This window comes from Drosophila miranda, chromosome 2 (genome assembly GCF_003369915.1).
Source record: "Drosophila miranda strain MSH22 chromosome 2, D.miranda_PacBio2.1, whole genome shotgun sequence".
NCBI lineage: Eukaryota > Metazoa > Arthropoda > Insecta > Diptera > Drosophilidae > Drosophila > Drosophila miranda.
This window is the reverse complement of record NC_046675.1, coordinates 33,556,619-33,576,718: the sequence shown is the minus strand read 5'-3', so window position 1 is coordinate 33,576,718 and position 20,100 is coordinate 33,556,619.

Sequence of the window (20,100 nt, the reverse complement as noted above, 5' to 3'; positions counted from 1 at the left end):
AACAACTTAACATAAGGCAATCTTTCAGGCTTCCGGATCACTGTAGCGTCTTCCAAGCGGAAGTTACAGCAATCAGGGATGCTCTGTACTGCCTTCACACGGTTACCACCACGGCAACCAATCTAAACATCTACAGCGACAGCCAAGCTGCGATCAGATCACTTAACGCGATCTCCTCGAACTCGGCTACTGTGGCGAAGTGCCGCAGATCTCTTCACGAGATGGCTCAGCAATTTGCTATCAGCCTTATATGGGTCCCGGGCCAACGGGATATCGAGGGCAACTGCATAGCGGACGAGCTGGCCAGATCTGGCACTACAACCCCCCTTCTCCAAGATAAGAAGGAAATATTTGTATGCCTATGGCCACCTGCAAGCTCATCATAAAGGAGCAGTACACGCGACTGATAGACAAAAAGTGGCAAATAGGGCCACGTTGTCGCACAGCTCGGCAAACATGGCCGACCATAGATAAGAAGCGCACCTCAGAGCTCTGCAAACTAGGCAGGGAAAGGTGCAGCGCAGTCATACGTTCCCTCACAGGACACTGGCTAGTAGGCACCCACGCAAACAGGCTGGGTGCCCCATACAATGATTTCTGCCGCAGCTGCAGAGACGAGGACGAGGAGGAAACAGTGGAACACCTGTTCTGTTCCTGTCCAGCTCTCAGCAGAAGGAGGCTGCATCACTTGGGCTCTGCCTTTCTGAACGACATCTCGGAGATGTCCACGCTATGTCCCAGAAAGATCGTCAACTTTATAAGGGCATCTGGATGGGACAACTGTTGACAAGAAGTCTCATCTGCAGGGAGGGAATGATCCCAAGCGGTATCACAACGGGCCGAAACCGGCCTAAGTGTGCTGGGCTCCGAGCGAGCTTGGCGGCCGTCTCTACCTAACCTAACCTAGAAATTTAAAATTAGAAAATGGAAGGGGTTGACTCATAGCCCATCCATATAAGTTGTTGGCGTCAATATATGAAAGGAAAGTTATGGGTTCGGTAGGCTTAAATTTATTATTTAAATATTTTTTATTTGCTGTTGCAATCCGTTCAGTACATTGGGTCAAACCTCCACGAACAGCAGTTTTTTTTTTTCTTGGACGTTGACATGCAATGACTGCATCTTTCAAGAGGCTATGCAGTTACTGCACCGTCAAGTGGCCCGTGTGAAACCAGCAGAAGGCTGTTACGCGCGGATCCCAGGCAAAACGCAGCCCTCCTCCCGCCCAACCGTTAGTAATTTAATAAGAGGAAGAGAATTAGTGGTGATTATAATCCGAGCATAAGACCCTAAACGGTTCATGCAAGGAATAATTCGATCTACAAAGTGGAAGGAACAACGGTATAAAATTTCTAGTCAGTCTAATAGGAATCGTGAAGTTTATGCGGCTCAACAGATCAGGGCTGTCTATGATCAAGTTGTGCATAAATATCACACCAAGCATTTTTCTACGGTTAACTAAGGATGGGAGGTTTACTAATAGTAGTCTACTAGAGTAAGATGGGAGTCTTACACCCGCATCCCAGTTAAGGCCCCGCAAAGCAAAGAGTAAAAAGTTTTTCTGTACTGATTCTGTACGGTCCTGGTGTACTTTGTACTGACGGCACCATACACAGGAGCCGTATTCTAAGATCGGACGAGCAAGCGAGGTATAGAGAGTCTTTGTTATATAGGGGTCGTCAAATTCCTTTGACCACCTCTTTATAAACCCAAGCACGCCCATGGCCTTATTTACCAGGGTAGAAATGTGATCGGAAAACTTCAACTTGGGGTCTAACATAGCACCCAGATCATCCACGAGGGTAATTCTCTCAAGAGAACCACCAAATAGGGTATAGGGAGCCAACAAAGGGCTAGAACGATGAAATGTCATAACTTTGTATTTCGAGGCATTAAGGTGTAACAAGTTTGCACAACACCATGACTGAAAGTTATTGAGATCGGATTGCAAGCGAGGATGAAATGAAATGTCCTTGTACTGGACACAGAGTTTAACATCATCCGCATACATAAGTACTCGAGAGTATGTTAATACTGAAGGTAAGTCATTAATAAAGAGTGTGAAGAGTAAGGGGCCTAGATGGCTGCCCTGTGGTACTCCCGAAGAAACCTTTACTGGTAAAGAGAGCGAGTTTTTGAAGAGGACTCTTTGAGACCTAGAACAAAGATAGCTAGAAATCAATCTCAGGAGGTTGGGCGGAAACCCTAAAAGGTCAAGCTTATGCGCTAAAAGGGAATGGTTTACAGAGTCGAATTCTTTACTGAAGTCGGTGTAAATAACATCCGTCTGTAAGTTACCTTGAAAGCCATTGATAATGAAAGAGATAAACTCTAGCAAGTTCGTGGTGGTTGATCGCCACCTTATAAATCCATGATGAGTGGGAGATATAAGTGACTTGCAAAGATGTTGCAAGTGCGGAGTTAATACATTCTCAAACATTTTGGGAATAGCGGATGACTTTGCTATACCCCTATAATTTTTTGCGTCAGACTTGCTACCTTTTTTATAAACGATTCATTCCAGATGGGAGGGAAGCAAGAAGAATCATTGGACAGGGTGTACCGGAGTACACAACCTGGAACACCGTCTGGACCCGGTGAAAACACCGGCTTAACTAGTCGAAGATCATGAAGAAGGGAACATTCATTTAACAAGGGACTGAAAATCCCGTTCGACCTCGGTAAACCGTATGGGTACAGATGACCAGAGTAGCTTTCCTCAGAATAGGTGGTTTGGAAAAATTGGGCAACAAGATCGGCAATTGCCTGATCATTATTTGCCGACGTATTACAAAATGATAGCGAGGATGGGTGTGCGGACGTTCTACGCTTACTGTTTACGAAGCAGTAAAATTGTTTAGGGTCCTGAGAAAAACGTATCCTGCATCGAGATAGGTAGTTCTTATAGCATTGAGCATTAAGAACTGAAAAGTTTGGCCGAGCGAGAGTGAGAAGTAGGAGAACCCACTTCTTGAAATTTTGTATAAAGTCTTGATTTTAAGTTTTTTAGACTGGCTAACTCTTTGGTAAACCAAGGGTGTTTTCCAGATCTAGTCGGACAAGAAAGCGGGACACAAGAATCGAAAAATGTGCCAAGAGCATTGTAAAAAATGTTTGTGCCTTTTATGACATCAGTGCACAAGTACAAAGCGGACCAATCAAAATCCCTAATGAGGTTATTAAGCTTCGCAAACTCGGCTTTACGAAAGCAGCGGACACGTTCGGGCAGCCTACTCGACCGATCCAATACAGTTGGTCCTATATCTAGCGACACCTCGAAAGTAGGGTGGTAGGCGTCTTCAGGTATAGTGAGCGGAAGGGCTCGGGTTAACAACACTATGGTCGGATCCGATACAAAGCACAGATCAAGCAATCGACCCAAGGAATTTTTCACATGGTTGACTTGAAACAGGGATAGGTCAAGCAAGCCGTCAACAAAGTCATGTCGTGACATGGGCACTAGGATACTAGACTCGTTTACAGAAGACCAAACAGTTCCTGGCAAGTTGAAGTCACCAAGAACTATCATACGATCTTTATCAGATAGCGAGGAAGAAACAGCGGTTAAAGCGGACAAGTGCTGCTCATAAATTGAAATATCCGAAGAAGGTGGGATATACGAGCAAGTAATGAATATAGCCAAAGCGGGAAGAATCAGTTTTACACACAGGAATTCCAGTTCCTGTTGAACTTGGACTGTGAAGTGTTCCGACGTGAAGTAAGAGTCCACTGCAATTAGAACCCCCCCTGCACGTCGAGACGAACGGTCCTTTCTAAAAGTCGTGTACCGACCTGCCAAAACCTCGGAACTAAGAATGTTCGGCTTTAACCAGGTTTCAGTAAACACAATAACGTGGGAAGCAAATGCAACACTATCCCGGAAAAGAATGCTGAGCTTACTACGCAAGCCTCTTACATTCTGATAGGTTACTAAAAGAGAAGTTAGTTTTTTGGAAAGGTGGAAGCAAGACGGGAAGTTGAGGAAGAGGAAGTTGAGGTTGAGGGTGGCACACTGGAAAGATTTGGAAGGGATATGGGGGGCCTATTCTTCTTCTTAGCCTTAAACTCCTTCACCACCAAATGCTCCGGCCAAAATTTGGCGGAGCAAATGGTGTCAAATTGAGTTGGGGAGATGCTTATCTTAAACGAGGCTATCTCCCTGGCATAAGAGAAGTTAAATATCTCCACCTTTAAACCCACGGCTTTTATTTTGCTTTGAATAAAAGCAATTACATCATTAGATGTGAGGTCAGGGGCCAGCCGTGAAACAAAAACTTGTCGTTTTGGTGGGACTCCCACCAGTGGTTTAGTCACCACAGGCCTAGTACCTGTGGTGGCAATATCCGGAGGTCCGGAACGTCTATTTACTGGTGGGATCGGGATAGACGGGATAACTAGCGAACTTGCGGACACGGACGCTGCAGACGTACTTGGCTGCACATTCTCCGAGGCGATGAATTCGGCTACCGAATCTGCATCGCCAGCAGCTGTCGTTGCCCTTGGAGTGGCAAACGAGATCAACTGCTGCACACTTGGAGTGGTCGGAGTCAGTTTTTCGGCGGCGACCGGCTGAGTGACGGTTGGCAATTGCAGATCCCGCGGAGTGACCTTTTTGCGCCTCGGAGACTCATTCAGCAGTTTTAAACCGCTAAACTGAGCCTCCATGGCTAGGAGCCGATCGTATTGGTTTTTAAAACCAACGGTCAGCTCCTTAAAGCCACTCCGCGTCTGCCTCATAAAAGCCACCATGGCTTTCTCCACCGCACGGCATGCCTCGCAACTGTAATGCAAGCCATTACGTTTGGCTATAGCATCACTCACGAGGCCAGAAAATCCAGCGCATTTTGCGTGCATTACGCTGTCGCAGAGCCAGCAGGGGACATTCGGCTGATCGTGGGTGATCTGCTTCTTACAGCTTTTTTTGGCACAGACCACAGCGTATTCCATTTTATTATTTATTTATTTACTATTATTTGCAAAACAAATTGGTATCAGACCAATGTGCCAGACAACGCTCAAACGGAATTGGTAAAAAAAGAGAGCAGAGTGGAGAGCGGTTATAGCGAGAGCTACTAAGCAGAGAGCGCTATTGCTCAGAAAGTTTAAAGAGCGAGAGAGAAAGAACAGTTATTGAAGTTGAGGTGATAGCGAGAGAGTGATAAAACAACAAAAGCTACCAGACGAGAGCGGACTGCAATGCAATGTAATGCGTACTCACTCACTGCAACAACAGAAACACAAGCACAAGCACAAGCCGACGCCGAAAAATAAAAAGTTAAATAATGTTTTAACACAAATCAAAAGGGCATGCACTCGCGTAATAGAATAGGTTTCCAGATTGTTGTCTGGTTAGAAAGTATAATTAGAATTTAGTTAGGAAAACACCGGCTGTTTATTCAAAACAAAAGGAAACGAGGGGGAACGTTGTGAGTTGCTGCGGACACCGCAACTCTACAGTTATACCCGATACTAATTCAGTATGGCTTTCCTCCGGCAGACGCTGCTAATATTAAACGACACGACAAAGTGTGCGTGCGAGAGAGACAGAAAATCAGTCTGAGCGTGACGTCGGGCGCTGCGTAGCCAGTGCAAATTGATTTGTTCCTTTTGGCTATAAAAATTATCTGATCTGGTCCAGATTCAGCAATCTGATAGATATAGTCGTTATCTATGATTCTGCGTTTTTAGTTTTCTCGAATGTGCAATATTGTGGATGCAACAGATTTTCGTCCTTTGTGGGGGCGGAAGGGGGTGGGGCGAAATTCTGAGATACACGTTTAATAGTGAGATCTAACAGAAATGCGGATACCAAATTTGGTTACTCTAGCCTTAATAGTCTCTGAGATTTGTGGATGCCCCAGATTTTCGTCCTTTGCGGGGGCGGAAGGGGGTGTGGCGAAATTTGGACACGAAACGGTCAAGGTGCGATATCACAGGAGTGTGGATACCAAATTTGGTTGCTCTGGCTCTTATAGGTTCTGAGATCATTGAACTCATATTTTGCATTTGGCAAAGCCGACCATGAAACCTGTGTGTTAGAGAGAGACAGAGCGAGAAAGAATGAAATTGTTTTCTTGATTCTGGCTATAATAATTATACGATCTGGTTGAGATTTTATACTCTAGAACATATAGTCATCCTCTACGATTCTGCGTTTTTGGTTTAATCGTATCTTTAAAAATGTGGATGCCACAGATTTTCGTCCTTTGTGGGGGCGGAAGTGGGCGGGGCGAAGTTTTGAAATATTTTTGTAGCAGTGACATATCACAGAAGTCTGGATCCAAAACATCGTTGCTCTAGATCTTATAGTCTTTGAGCACTAGGCGCTGAAGGGGACGGTCGGACGGACGGACAGACGGACAGACAGACAGGGCTCAATCGACTCGGCTATTGATGCTGATCAAGAATATATATACTTTATGGGGTCGGAAACGATTCCTTCTGGACGTTACACACATCCACTTTTACCACAAATCTAATATACCCCAATACTCATTTTGAGTATCGGGTATAAAAATGCGGAAAATGCAAAACAAAAACACGTCTGATCACTACGAAAGAGAATCGGATAATCGGGAAATTTAAGAAATTATAAATGTCAGGATCACTAACAAGTTCTAATTCTACCTTTGTGTATTTTAACATTGCATCCCATGAAACTGAAGGAGCAGTAACATAATTAATGGGGTCTAAAATGTACACTCGGGAACAAAGACTCCTAAAATTCTCAAATACATCAGCAAGAATTAAAACATCACTTTCCAAATATAATTTTAAATAATCTCTGATACATTTGCAATTAAATACGCTCCAAACCTTCTGAGCAAAGTTGTAGTCTTCAACACTACATTCCTCATCATTTAGTGAATTATAAAAATATTCTCGCGGAGGAAGCAGGGATTCATCAAATTTTTTAAAACTATCCAAATAATCATACGGAAATACTCCCTTTCGTCGTAGCATATCAAATTTTTCACCTTGATATTTAGTTTTCAAAATTTTAAAATTCGCTATGTCCATATAACTAGCGAGTTTTTCTAAGCTTGAATTTAAAAATCTATTTGAATCTATATATCTGATTTTATATTGATGAAGATAAGATTCATCGAGCTTACAAATTTGAGTTAATGCAATATATAACTCTTTATTGCAAGGAATGGCCGTCAGCCATCGGGTGCTACAGGGGGATAAACGGATGGCGGGTCGGCTCGCACAACTGTAAACTCGGAATGGAGGCGCAGCCATTCCGGTTAGGAATACCCGGTGCCGTAACTATACACACCGGTGGAAGTGCGATTATACTCTCCCCGTGAGGGCGGCTGGAAACAGGTCCTGGTACAGAGGCTGTGGGCTTCCTCAATCCTGCCACTGTTCCAGCCAGCCAAAGCCGGAAAGGGTGCAGCCAAGGCCCCCAACAAGCGGCAACGCTCAGCGGAGGACCCCGCTAATCAGCCAGGCCAAGCCCAGCAAGCCAAGCGGGTAAAGACCCACCTCACGAACCGGTTGGTGTCCTGGACAGGGGCGCCGAGGACGGCCATGTCCCTCGCGACAAATGGCACCTGGTGGAGAACGAGCTCCAGGACCGGTTCCTACAGGAACTGGAGGAGAACGGTGGACCCCCGCCAAAGTGTGAGGACGCAGGGTGGCATCAAGGCAAGGTGAAAGCCATCGCCTGCCAAGACGCTCGCTCTGCGGCCCTCTACATGAAGGCGGTGGCCGCTCTCAAAGAGGTCTATCCAGGCGCGAAACTGGAGGCCGTGAGATGGGAGGATGTTCCCAGCCGTCCGAGAGCCAGAGCATGGGTCTCGGCTAAACCTGCAGAGCCTGAGAAAATCCTCAGGCTACTGCAGGTCTGCAACCCCCACCTTCCCACAGTCGATTGGAAGGTGGCCAAGGTGGAGGATATCCAGGGGCAGAGCCGCCATATAATCCTCGTCCTTAATGAAGAGTCTCTAGAGCCCCCCGCGAAGACGGACGGTGTGGTCGACTACGGATATAAAAAGGTCACCATATCCACCTACAAGTCGGATCGCAAGGGCAGGCAAGCAGAGGTCGAGCCAGACCCGGGGCTGCCGGAGATCCCGAAAGAGGGGGCCTCGTGTGAGGAGGACAACCCGGCGTCGGACGCGGCGTCCATGATGTCGGACGAGTCCTGGACGACTACGTGTTCGATGAGAGCGACCTAGCCAGAGGTCTCAGCCACATCGTTGTCGGGGAGGAGCCGGAGTCCCCCGACAGCGATCTAGAATCTAGGAATGTCATTGACTGCTGCCATTGTAAGGCAGCATGCGCTGTTCTACTGCTCCACCTGGCCAAGGGTGGAGCCGACATAGTCCTCATTCAGGAGCCCTGGATCCTCGGAAACAGGGACTCCGGTCTGAGGACTACTGATTACAAGCTATACGTAGCTGATACCGCAGGTAAAACCCGCACCTGCATTCTAGCAAAAAGAGATTTGCACTTATTTTTGCTCCCAAATTTCAGCAATGAAGACCAAACAGCAGTGAGCCTCGAAGGCCAGGGGTGCTCACTGAGAATCTGCTCCACGTACATGGGTCACGACCAACCAGACCCCCCTCCACAGGCGCTCAGGGCGATAATCACAGACTGCGAGGCCAAGGACACCGGCCTAATCGTAGGGTGCGACGCCAATGCACACCACTGCCAGTGGGGAAGCACTGAGACTAACGAAAGGTGTGAGTACCTCTTCAACTATTTACTGACCACTCAGATGGTCAGTCAATAGGGGGAGTGATCCCACCTTCATTATTAAAAACCGCAAGGAGGTCCTGGACCTCACACTTGCCTCTCATGAGATACATGGAAATATCGTATCCTGGAGGGTCCTGGAAGCGCACTCCTTCTCGGACCACAGGTACGTGGAAACCGTATTCTCTTTTTCACTACCGAGACCAGCTCGATTCCGGAACCTCAGGCGGACAAACTGGATTCGGTACTCAGACCACCTCTGTCGTGTTCTCCCTGAGACTCCACCTGAGGAGGAGATTTCTGGGGAAGCCACGACTCATCTTGCAATGAGGCGCTCGATAAATCCTGCCCCTCTGGCAAGAGCAGAGGCCGGAAGAAACTCCGGAAAGCCTCCCGGAGACTCTTTAACACAGCCAAGGCTGAGAACGTTGAGCGGAACTGGGCCGAATACAAGGGCAGCCTGTCAACTTATAATAAAGAACTGAGGAAAGCCAAACGCGCCTCATGGCGTTAGTTCTGTAGCGACATTGAGAACAACTCGGAAGCCTCGCGCTTGCGCAAAGTTCTCTCGAAGACTACACCCACTCTGGGCTACCTGAAGAACGCCGACCAATCGTGGACAACGTTTAGCAATGAGTCGCTAAATCTTCTCCTTAACACCCACTTTCCCGGCTGCGATAAAAACAGACCACACCACATTGCGGCTCCTTCCGTTGCCGCAAGTGATATCATGAACCTGCTAAGCCAGGAGAACATTTCCTGAGCAATCAAAAGCTTCAAACCATACCAGTCTGCGAGACCAGATGGCATCATCCGTGCCAAACTGATTCACGCTGGACAAAAAGCCACTAACTGGCTCAAAAGGATATACGAGGGAATCTTCTTCCATGGATATATCCCGGAAACCTGGCTTCATACCAAAGTCGTCTTCATTCCCAAGGCAGGCAAGCTCTCCCACACTGCCCCCAACGATTTCAGAACCATAAGTCTATCGTCTTTCCTTTTGAAGACGATGGAAAGGCTTTTGGGGATGCATCTCACGGTGAATATTCCGCCTAGTCTAATCTCAGACTCCCAGCATGCCTATCGGGAAGGAAGATCCAGCGAAACGGCCCTACATAGAAGCGTCCCTCAACTGTAAGCAGTACACCCCGGTAGCCTTCCTCGACATAGAAGGCGCCTTTAATAACATCATCCCGACCGCCATCACGGGTGCATTGACGGACCTGGGGGTTGACTCCCGGACGGTGAGCCTCATCGATCAGATGCTACAATGCAGGACGGTTGAGGCATCACTGGGGACGTCAACGTGTACCAGATTTGTCAGCAGAGGCACACCGCAGGGTGGAGTCCTCTCACCCCTCCTATGGAACGTGGCAGTGAACGAACTGCTGCGGGAGATAGAGGGGGTTGGCTGCCGCGTGGTGGCGTATGCGGAAGATGTTGCCATAGCATTCTCCGGTAAATTTCCGCAGACGCTGTGTGAGGACCTGACAAGCACACTCATGAAAATGTCAAAATGGGCAGAAAAATGCGGTCTAAGCGTCAACCCGTCTAAAACGGAACTTGTGCTCTTCACTAGGAAGTACAAAGTTCCGGCACTGATTCCCCCAAAACTATGTGAGGAAGCGCTGGTCTTCAGCAACAACGCCAAGTATCTTGGCCTAATTCTCGATAGAAAGCTCGACTGGAAATATAGTATAGAGGATAGAGTAAAGAAGGCCACAGTGGCCCTCTATACTTGCAGGAAAGCCATCGGACTAAAATGGAGAATGACCCCATATATAGTTCGGTGGCTTTACACCGCCATCATACGACCGATCATGCTCTATGGAGGGGTGGTATGGTGGCCAGCCTTAGACAAAAGGACATGCCTCAATAAACTCAGCAGAGTTCAGCGCATGGCAGAGCTATGCATAACTGGCGGGCTACGTACTACTCCAGGGGAAGCCCTGGATACTGTGCTGGACCTCCTCCCTGTAGATCTCATGGGAAAGAAGGTGGCAACACTTTCCGCCCTCAGAATGAGAGAAGCCAGACTGTGGAAAGCGTCCGCGGTTGGGCACTCGGGAATCCTGACGAGACTCCCGCAACTACCTGAGAGGACAGATTATTGTATCCCTAGTGATCACCTCTCGACGCCCTTCCAGGTATCAATCCCACCTAGGGAGGACTGGGAGATGGGGAGATGGCTTTGATGGCTCAAAGCTAGACGGCCGCGTGGGAGGCGGAGTCTACTGCAGCGAGCGGAACATCAGTCATTGCTTCAGGCTCCCGGACTACTGCAGTGTGTTCCAAGCGGAGGTTGTAGCCATCAAGGAGGCCATTTCTATCGTCTCCAAACTACTTCTAGACACGCACTTAGTGTGCGTTTTCTCGGACAGCCAAGCAGCTATTAAAGCTTTAGGCTCAATATCGTCGAAATCAGCGACTGTAAGTGACTGCAGCAGGTCTCTGCACGAGATCGCGGAGCAGTTAGATCTCTTTCTTATATGGGTCCCAGGCCACAGAGACATCGAGGGGAACGACGCAGTCGACGAACTGGCCAGGCGGGTACTACAATTCCTCTCCTATCGGAGAGGTAGCCTCTGGCTACGGGGAGGCTCCTCACGCACGAATTGTTCGAGCTAAATACCAATAGGAGATGGCAGCAAACCGTTTCCTGTAGGGTCTCAAGAGTGATATGGCCACATCGATAGAAGAAGCGCTCAGCCGAGCTGTATAGACTCAGCAGAGCACAATGCTCTGCAGTTACTCGAGCCATTACGGGACACTGGCAGATCGGCACCCATGCCTCTAGACTGTCAATCCCTCATAACGACTTCTGCAGGAGTTGCCGCGACGAGGAGGAGGAGGAATCGGTCCCCAACTTCTTCTGTCACTGCCCGGCCCTTGGAAATCGTCGTCTTCGTATTCTCGAGGCCGCTTTCCTCTCGGACATTTCGCACCTGTCCGAAATCAAACCAGGGACCTTGTCCAAATTTATCCAAGCCTCCGGATGGGACTGCCCTTAATTTTGCAACAGCTTGTGCTCTCCGGTTTCTAGGCATTCAGAAGGGGCACACGCCCATGCGGCATCACAACGGACCTTTTTACATGTCCAAGTGAGCTTGGTGGGGGGGGGGGGGGGGAAGGGGGGTTTCATCACTCCACCAGGCTACCGCCTGAACATAACCTAACCTAACCTAACCTATTGCAAGGAATGGGTCTTAGTTTATCTTTTATTGATGTAACAAATAAATAAATATCATAATAAGACAAGTTATGAAAAACTACAGGGAAAAAGGGATCGCTTAATCTAAATGTCTGTTTACACACCTTATGAATAGGACCTACATATTGACCTGTAAACTGATCAAAGAATTTTTCTCGATCATCATCAGAAATTTGTTTCTCGCAGGCAGAGCAAACGCCGTGTTCCTGGTAATCCTCATACCAAATGTTAAACTGGTAGATTGGTTTTTTAAAGGACTTCCAGTACATCTCATAAAGTCCATCGGTTTTCATCCTAACTGCCTGACAACATTTTTGGATATAATCCGGTCCTGAAATAACGAAATCATAATGTTTATGAGTTTATTACCTTTGCTGGATTGTGAAAATATTTACCTTCGTATGTCCACTTCTCATTTAGATGAGCATTGTATTTATGTACAATATAAAATGATGCTGCACATGCTGTATGCCTCTGTGCCATAGTAGTTGATGATTTTGATGGTTCATTAAGATTTATATGGTAATTTTCCAGAACTGCTTCGATGTCAGCATAAATTACTACTGGTGGAGATAGTTTTTTAGAAAAACTTTTGAATACAGTTTTGGTATTAGGTTCAGGATACAAAGCAGCAACTTTTCCACACTCTTTAGTGTCATGAATAGTATTTGTTGTACTATAAAATTGCAAACAGTTCTCGCAAAAATATGCAGTATTATGGGATTTACTATGCTGTGAATAACATAATTTCCTCATGCACGTTATATACATATGCATAATGCATAGTTTGCATATTATCACTATTATTCCAAGCAAGTTTATGTGGTGAGTCCGAATTTTCTTAGTCCTCACTGTGGATCCCACAACGTTTTTTCATTCTCATCGACTTCATAAACATAGATGCTAAAATCCTCATTTGCTGATTCGAATCGCTTGATTCCTTTGCTTGTGATTGGAAACTCAATTCCGGCAAAATTTAATCTTACTCCTTCATAATAAATGATGTCTTGCCGTATGTTTCCGCACCGATAGGATGATGGTATTGTTAACTTATCTCGAGAAATTTTTTTTAATGCTGCTGTTTGATATATAGTTTTAAGGTGTTTTCCATAGGCTAATGATGCTAAAACCCACCACTTGAAACAAAAATCATCGTCATTTTTAACATTTATGAGTGCATTTCGTGACTTAATTTTTTTGGGATCTTGGATAAACCTGTTTGCAGCGATATGCTCTAGTTTTATCATGGTAAGTTCGAAATATTTAAAACTTTTTATTGCCCAACCTGAATCCTTCTCCTGGAATTCACTGCTGAGAGTTATTAAATTTTCTATGGTATCACTTAGATGATCATCAATCAGCTCGTTTTCATATATTGGTTTGTATGGAGTAATAAAATGCTTCATTGTCTCTGTTAAGCTTTCATCATCAGTGTTTTTAACGTATAATCCATATACTTTTAAATTGTATTTTATGGATCTGTACTCACTCATACAGTGACGCAATAAATTGATAATATCATTTTTGCAATCATGAACAAACTCTTTTAAATCAATCTGTTTACTTTTATTTGAGGGAACACGAAATGATTTTAAAGGAAATCGCGACTCCGTTGAAATTAAAATGACGTTTTAATTTTCCTCTAGTTGAGCTGCTCTTGCATTCTTATGTTTGTCCGACATCATATGGCGTCTTTCCCTAGACGGAGGGTAACTTTCACCGCAAATTGAACAATCAAACTCCATCGGAGTATCCAATCGAGACCGTTTTGAAGCTCCTGACGTTGAAGGACCTTGATCACTTGAGATTACTTGAATTAGATCCTCTGCTCATAAGAATCTCAAAAGCATTCCTAGGTCCCAAGCATGCTTCATAATGACTATCAAACTCTATTAAGTCGATGGACTTAGAGAAAAGGTCACACAGCACATTATTACGAGAGTCAGAGCATCTCTCATAATGAGATTGAAACTCTATAAAGTCAACGGACTTATCAGACTTTATTCTTTTTTTTTTGTATCGAACTAACTGCTTTCACTATTGAAATAGGACTAAGGATTTCCTTTCTAAATGGCATCCTTTTTATCGCCCCCAAACACCTTTTTAATCTTTTATATCCAAAACGAACAGTACCTGCTCACAAACCTGTTTCAAACGATTCCTACTGGGTCAATCTAATAATATGAGGTACAGGTTACAACCTCTATTCTACCTGAAATCCACTTATTATTTTGTGTAATCCTCACTTGGAAGAAACTTGTTTCAAACGAATTCTATGATTCTCTTGTAATAAGAGGAAGTGAAATTCAACCAATCAAAAGTAAAACAGAAAACATTGAAAATAAATAGTGTTTAAATGTGTTATATTTATTATATACATATGTATATTGTCGGGTCAAGCAGCTTAAATATTTTAAATTATTGCCAGTGGTGCGGCCCAAAGGAAATGCATTTTGGTGTTGTCGTTTCCAATGCCCCCACTGCAAAGATCATTTGCTACCGCATATGCGCATGCAGCGGAATTCTTTCGTTTCCTTATGTCGCAATCTCTCGGACTCGGCTTAACAGCGTCCCCGAGCAGCTCTAACGCTCTCGGGCTATCATACGCTCTCGCTCGCGTCTAAGCTTGCTGCATAGGGCCCGGCAATTTGGCCCGTCAGCCCTTGCATGGGCAGTCTTGAGCTAATCGTCGCAGCTATTAGACTAACATCCTCGCATCAATCGTTCGCCCCAATCATCCCATATGTACATACGCGATAAGTTGGTTTACATATGCAAATAAATTGTGAAATATAAACAGCCTCTCGACTTTCATTAACTTCAAATTGCAACAGTTGGTAAAAACGCTTAATAGCTTAACATTTGGTGACCCCGACGTGATTGTGCAATAAATAATCCATCAGTGCAATCACAAACTAATATAGCATTCAAAGATCTTAACTAATTGCCATCTCAACCAGTGTCATCGACCACATAAGTTATCCATACATATATACACCGGCCTCCCCTGCATATTCGGTAGTGCACGGAGCTGTTGGCTTGCGCTTCTCTTTTCGGTCATCTTCCCGCAAGAAACGTTTCTTACACCGCCTTTGTATATACCGCCTTTGTATATACAGTTCGTACATAGCTGTTCGCTTGCTGGGCTCGGTTCTTGTCGTCTATTGCTCGTGTTACTCTTTGCGATCATCTTCCCGCTAGAGACGTTGGTCTTTCTGCTAACGCTGCCGCTACCATGGAAATTAATGCTGCTAACGAAATTCCAATGACCAGTGAGCAAAACAGGGTGTCTTTTTTGAAGCTTAAGTCAACGGAATTATGCGAGAAAATGAAAAGGTTAGCTACTGCTTGGCAGAATGAGTCGTCAGACTGTGACTACTACATGCTTGTGGTAAAGCAAGAGCAAGTCGAGAAGTTGATCAGCAAATTTGAGATGTTTCACGGCGTTTCACAGTGGTTTGTGTGACATTTTTGAGTCACTTGCAAGCTCGCTGAAGGCGGCGATTATGAGGAAAATGGCTAAGAGTAGCGGCCGCATGCCGTTTCATTCTACCTTGGCTGGAGGAAATACTACGGTTGAGTTTGCCGGCTCGCAATTTCTACCTCACCGTAGACAAGTACCATCCCTGCCTCCTATACAATTGCCGACGTTTAGCGGCGGGTATGCGAACTGGACGGACTTTTATTCAATGTTTGCCACCATCATCGACAGCCATCCGGACTTAACAAACATAGAAAAGCTCCAGCATTTGCGTTCCTGTCTGCGAGATTCGGCATTGGAGACAGTTCGGTCGCTGGAAATCTCAGATGGCAATTATGCTGTGGCATTAGATTTGTTGGAAAACAGATTCAATAATCGGCGATTGGTCTTTCAGGCACACATCAATGAGATCTTGGCACTCCAGGCTGTGGAACCTGGGTCAGTGGTCATGCTTCGGGAGCTTTCAGACAAGTTCAATTCACATATGCGCGCGCTCCAGGGTTTGGGCACCACTGAGCAGATCGCAGGATGCATCGTCGTGCAGGAAATTCTCCGAAAACTGGATCCAGCGAGCCAAGAGAAGTGGGAGGAACGATTCAACGACCCCGCATTCGCAAACTTAATTCCGTTGTGGGAATCTATGGCCTCGTTCTTGGAGCAGCGATGCAGATCATTGGAGACGATGGACTTTTCTATGGCAAGCTATGCGTTGAGCAATCAGCTGGGCAGAAGTAGAAAGCATAATAATTCTAGGTCCACATTGGTTACAACGAACCAAACCGTAGCATGCTGCGCGCTGTGCAACGATGGTGCTCACGAGGTCCAACACTGCCAGAAGTTTAAAGCGCTGTCCCCCACAAATCGCCATAAAGAAGCCAAGCGGCTTTCGTTGTGTATAAATTGTCTCAGAACAGGGCATCGATTACTTCAGTGCACCTCGAGCAACTGTCGTACCTGCGGGGGTAGACACCATACCCTCCTTCATTTTGGTAGCCCTGAAGATACCGCAGTCCAAGGGAAATCAGCGCCGTATACTCCATCTCAGTCTGCACTGTCTGAGTCTACGCCGTCTGAGCATACCACTGCGCCCTCTACTTCCGCGGCTACCTCGTCTGCCCTTATTGCCCAAGATCTCAGGAATGGTGTTGTTTTACTTGCCACGGCCACGGTCTTAGTCAAAAATCGTTCCGGAGTTTTAGTTCCCTGCCGAGCGTTGCTGGATTCCGGCTCCCAGTTGCATATAATAACTTCTCGTTTCGCGAATCAGCTTCAGCTTCGAAAAATGAAATCATCGACTGCAGTCTCGGGAATAGGCGACTCTAGCTTCGTCACGGATGGATTTTCAGTCAACGTTAGCCTGCACTCTCGCTCATCGGATTACTCAACTCTCATCACTGCCATTGTAGCCTCTAGCATAACCGATCGACAGCCAAGCTTTGGAATTGACACTCAAAACTGGAACATTCCATCTAACATACCACTAGCTGATCCGGAGTTTAATAAGCCGCAGCGCGTCGATCTGCTAATTGGCGCAAGTCTGTTTTTCGAGCTCCTGTGTGTTGGTCAGGTCAAGCTACTGCCAGGATTGCCTTCAATTCAGAAAACGCGCTTGGGATGGGTCGTGTCTGGAAGTTGTTCGCGTTTAAAAGGTTCCTCGTTGATGGTCTCTCGCGCTCGGGCCGTAGCAGCTGAGGATAATAGTTCAGAGGAACGGCTTGAGGTGCTTCTTCGGAGGTTTTGGGAGGTAGAAAATTGCATCGAACCAATAGTAAAGTCTACCGAAGAAGAGCTAGATTGTGAAGCACAATTTGTCCGGCATTTGCGTCGATTACATAAAGGCGATTATTGTGTTCGGCTGCCAGCAAAATATAATTTGGATCTCCTTGGAGAATCTTACAATCAAGCGCTTCGTAGATTCCTGACCCTTGAGAGAAAGTTAGATCGTCGCCCTGATGTTAAATCTCAGTATGCAGCATTTATAAAGGAGTACCTTGACTTAGGCCATATGTCTCAGGTTCCTACCCAGTCAATCAGCAACTGCCGATATTTTTTGCCTCACCATTGCGTCATGAAGGAAGATAGTTCTACGACCAAGCTTCGCGTCGTTTTTGATGGATCCGCTTCAACCTCATCTGGATATTCCCTGAACGACGTTTTAATGGCTGGTCCCGTAATCCAACCCAAACTGTTTCATATTCTTGCTCGATTTCGGTAATACGCCGTTGCGATTACGGGAGATATCTGTAAGAGTGTAAGAGTCTCGACCGAGGATAGCAACTTGCAGTGTATTCTGTGGAGAAACTCCAGGGAAGAAGACTTGCGTGTGTTTCAATTGGACACCGTTACTTATGGGACGAAGCCTGCCTCCTATCTATCTGTGCGAGCGATGCATCAGTTGGCAATAGACGAGCAGATGGCGTTTCCAGTTGGAGCTGAAATCCTTCGCCGTGACTTCTACGTGGATGACTTGATATCTGGAGCCAGCTCGCAGGAGGAGGCTATCCGGATTCGGGAGCAAACTACTGGAATTTTGTCTAGAGGTCAGTTCAGATTGAGGAAATGGTGTTCGAACGTCCCTGCTGTGCTGGATGGAGTTCCGGAAGAGGACAAGGAAACATTTTTGAAGTTCGACGATGGCAGCCATGTGACTACAACTTTAGGACTTGCGTGGGATCCGGTTTCTGATCTACTATTATTTTCGTTCTCGGCCCTTCAATCTTCTTTGAATTCCTGCAGGCGCTCTGTTTTGTCATCCATAGCGCGATTCTACGATCCTCTCGGACTAGCTGGTCCCGTAATTACTAAATCCAAAATCTTTCTCCAGCGTTTGTGCCAAGAGAAGTTGTCCTGGGATGAAAGCCTTCCAGTCGCACTGAACACCGAGTGGCAGGAAACATGCACCAGTTTTGGTCAGATTCGTCGACTTGAATTTCCTCGGCTTGTGCTCCTTCCAGACTCTACGCTGGAAATTCACGGATTTTGCGATGCTAGCATCGAGGCTTATGGTGCATGCATTTATGTCGTGTCCAAGGGTCAGCATTTCAGCAGTCACTTACTTTGTGCCAAATCTCGTGTGGCTCCTTTGAAGACACTTACAGTACCAAAGTTGGAGCTTTGTGGAGCGGAGTTGCTGGCTAGGCTCATATCTGAGATAGCTGGAATGAATGTATTCAAGGGAAGGTGTTACTGTTGGTGTGATTCTGCCGTTGCGCTCTCTTGGATTCGGGACGAGCCGTCAAGATTTAATATTTTTATTGCAAATAGAGTGTCAACGATTCAGGAAATGACCGAAAAAATGGAATGGCGCTATGTTCCCACAGCTTTAAACCCAGCCGACATTCTGTCTCGAGGGGCTCATCCGACTGAGCTGAATGAGTCACCTCTTTGGGCTCATGGTCCTCCATTTCTTTGCGGCTCCTCAGATGACTGGCCACCCACTGTACTACCTGACAAGCCAGCCCTTGAACTTCGTCGGAAGGCTCTTCTGGTCAAATCGCCCTACATGGACATTATTGCTGATTCCAAGTATGCGAATTCATTTGCTTCTTTGCAACGCGTTTTCGGATACATTCACAAGTTTTGCAACCGAATTCGGCGCCCCGGACTCACTGTCTCAGACATTGAACATGGAACCCAGGCATTGCTACGACTAGTCCAGCGTACTCAGCTATGGGAGGACATGAAGTCACTGCGGGCAAGGGGAGCAGTCTCCTCATCGAGCTCAATCGCATCGTTATCGCCATTCATGGATCAGTTTGGACTTCTCAGGGTAGATGGTCGACTGAAAAACTCTTCGTTGGATTTTGATGGCCGTCATCCCATCATCTTGCCCAGCAGCCATCCACTGACTCTTGCAATAATCTCCCATTTTCATGAGCGGAATCTGCACGCTGGTCCTCGAGCTTTGCTTGGACTAATTCGATCCCAATATTGGCCTTTTGGGGGGAGGAAGACGGTAAACAAGGCAGTAAACAAGTGCGTAAGATGCTTTCGACTGAAGCCCAGGGTATTGGAGCATATTATGGCGGATCTTCCAAAGAAGCGGCTCGATGGTTCTCATGCCTTTGAGATCACAGGCGTGGACTTCTGTGGATTTCATTCCTCCGCGCTCCCCTCATTTTGGTGGTCTATGGGAGGCTGCAGTGAAGACGGCCAAGTACCACTTCTACCGTGCGATAGGCAACTCGGTTCTTGGATTTGACGAGCTGCGGACGCTGTTGTGCCACATCACGGCAGTGATTAATTCAAGACCTTTAGTTTCAATTTCAGTGAGCCCTGCCGATCTAGATGTTCTAACTCCACAACATTTCTTGAATGGGGGCCCTCCTGCTTCGATCGCTGAGCCTGACGTCACGCGGCTAAACTTCGATCGCCTGGACGGCTGGCAGCGCGTTTCATACCTGCAGCAGCTCTTTTGGTCCCGGTGGAAGGAGGAGTACATTACGTCACTGCAGCAGCGCTCAAAGTGGCGCACTGCGGAGCCTAGCTTAGCAGTCGGAGATTTGGTTCTTGTCAAGCATGAGAATTTTCCTCCCATGAAGTGGCCACTGGCGAGAGTGGTCGAGCTTTTGCCTGGACGAGATGGCGTTTCCCGAGTTGCTGTGCTGAAGACGTCATCTGGAATAACCAAGCGCGCCGTCAACAAGCTGTGCCTGCTGCCCCTTAAAGATGCTGTTGAAAGTCAGGCTTCCAACGG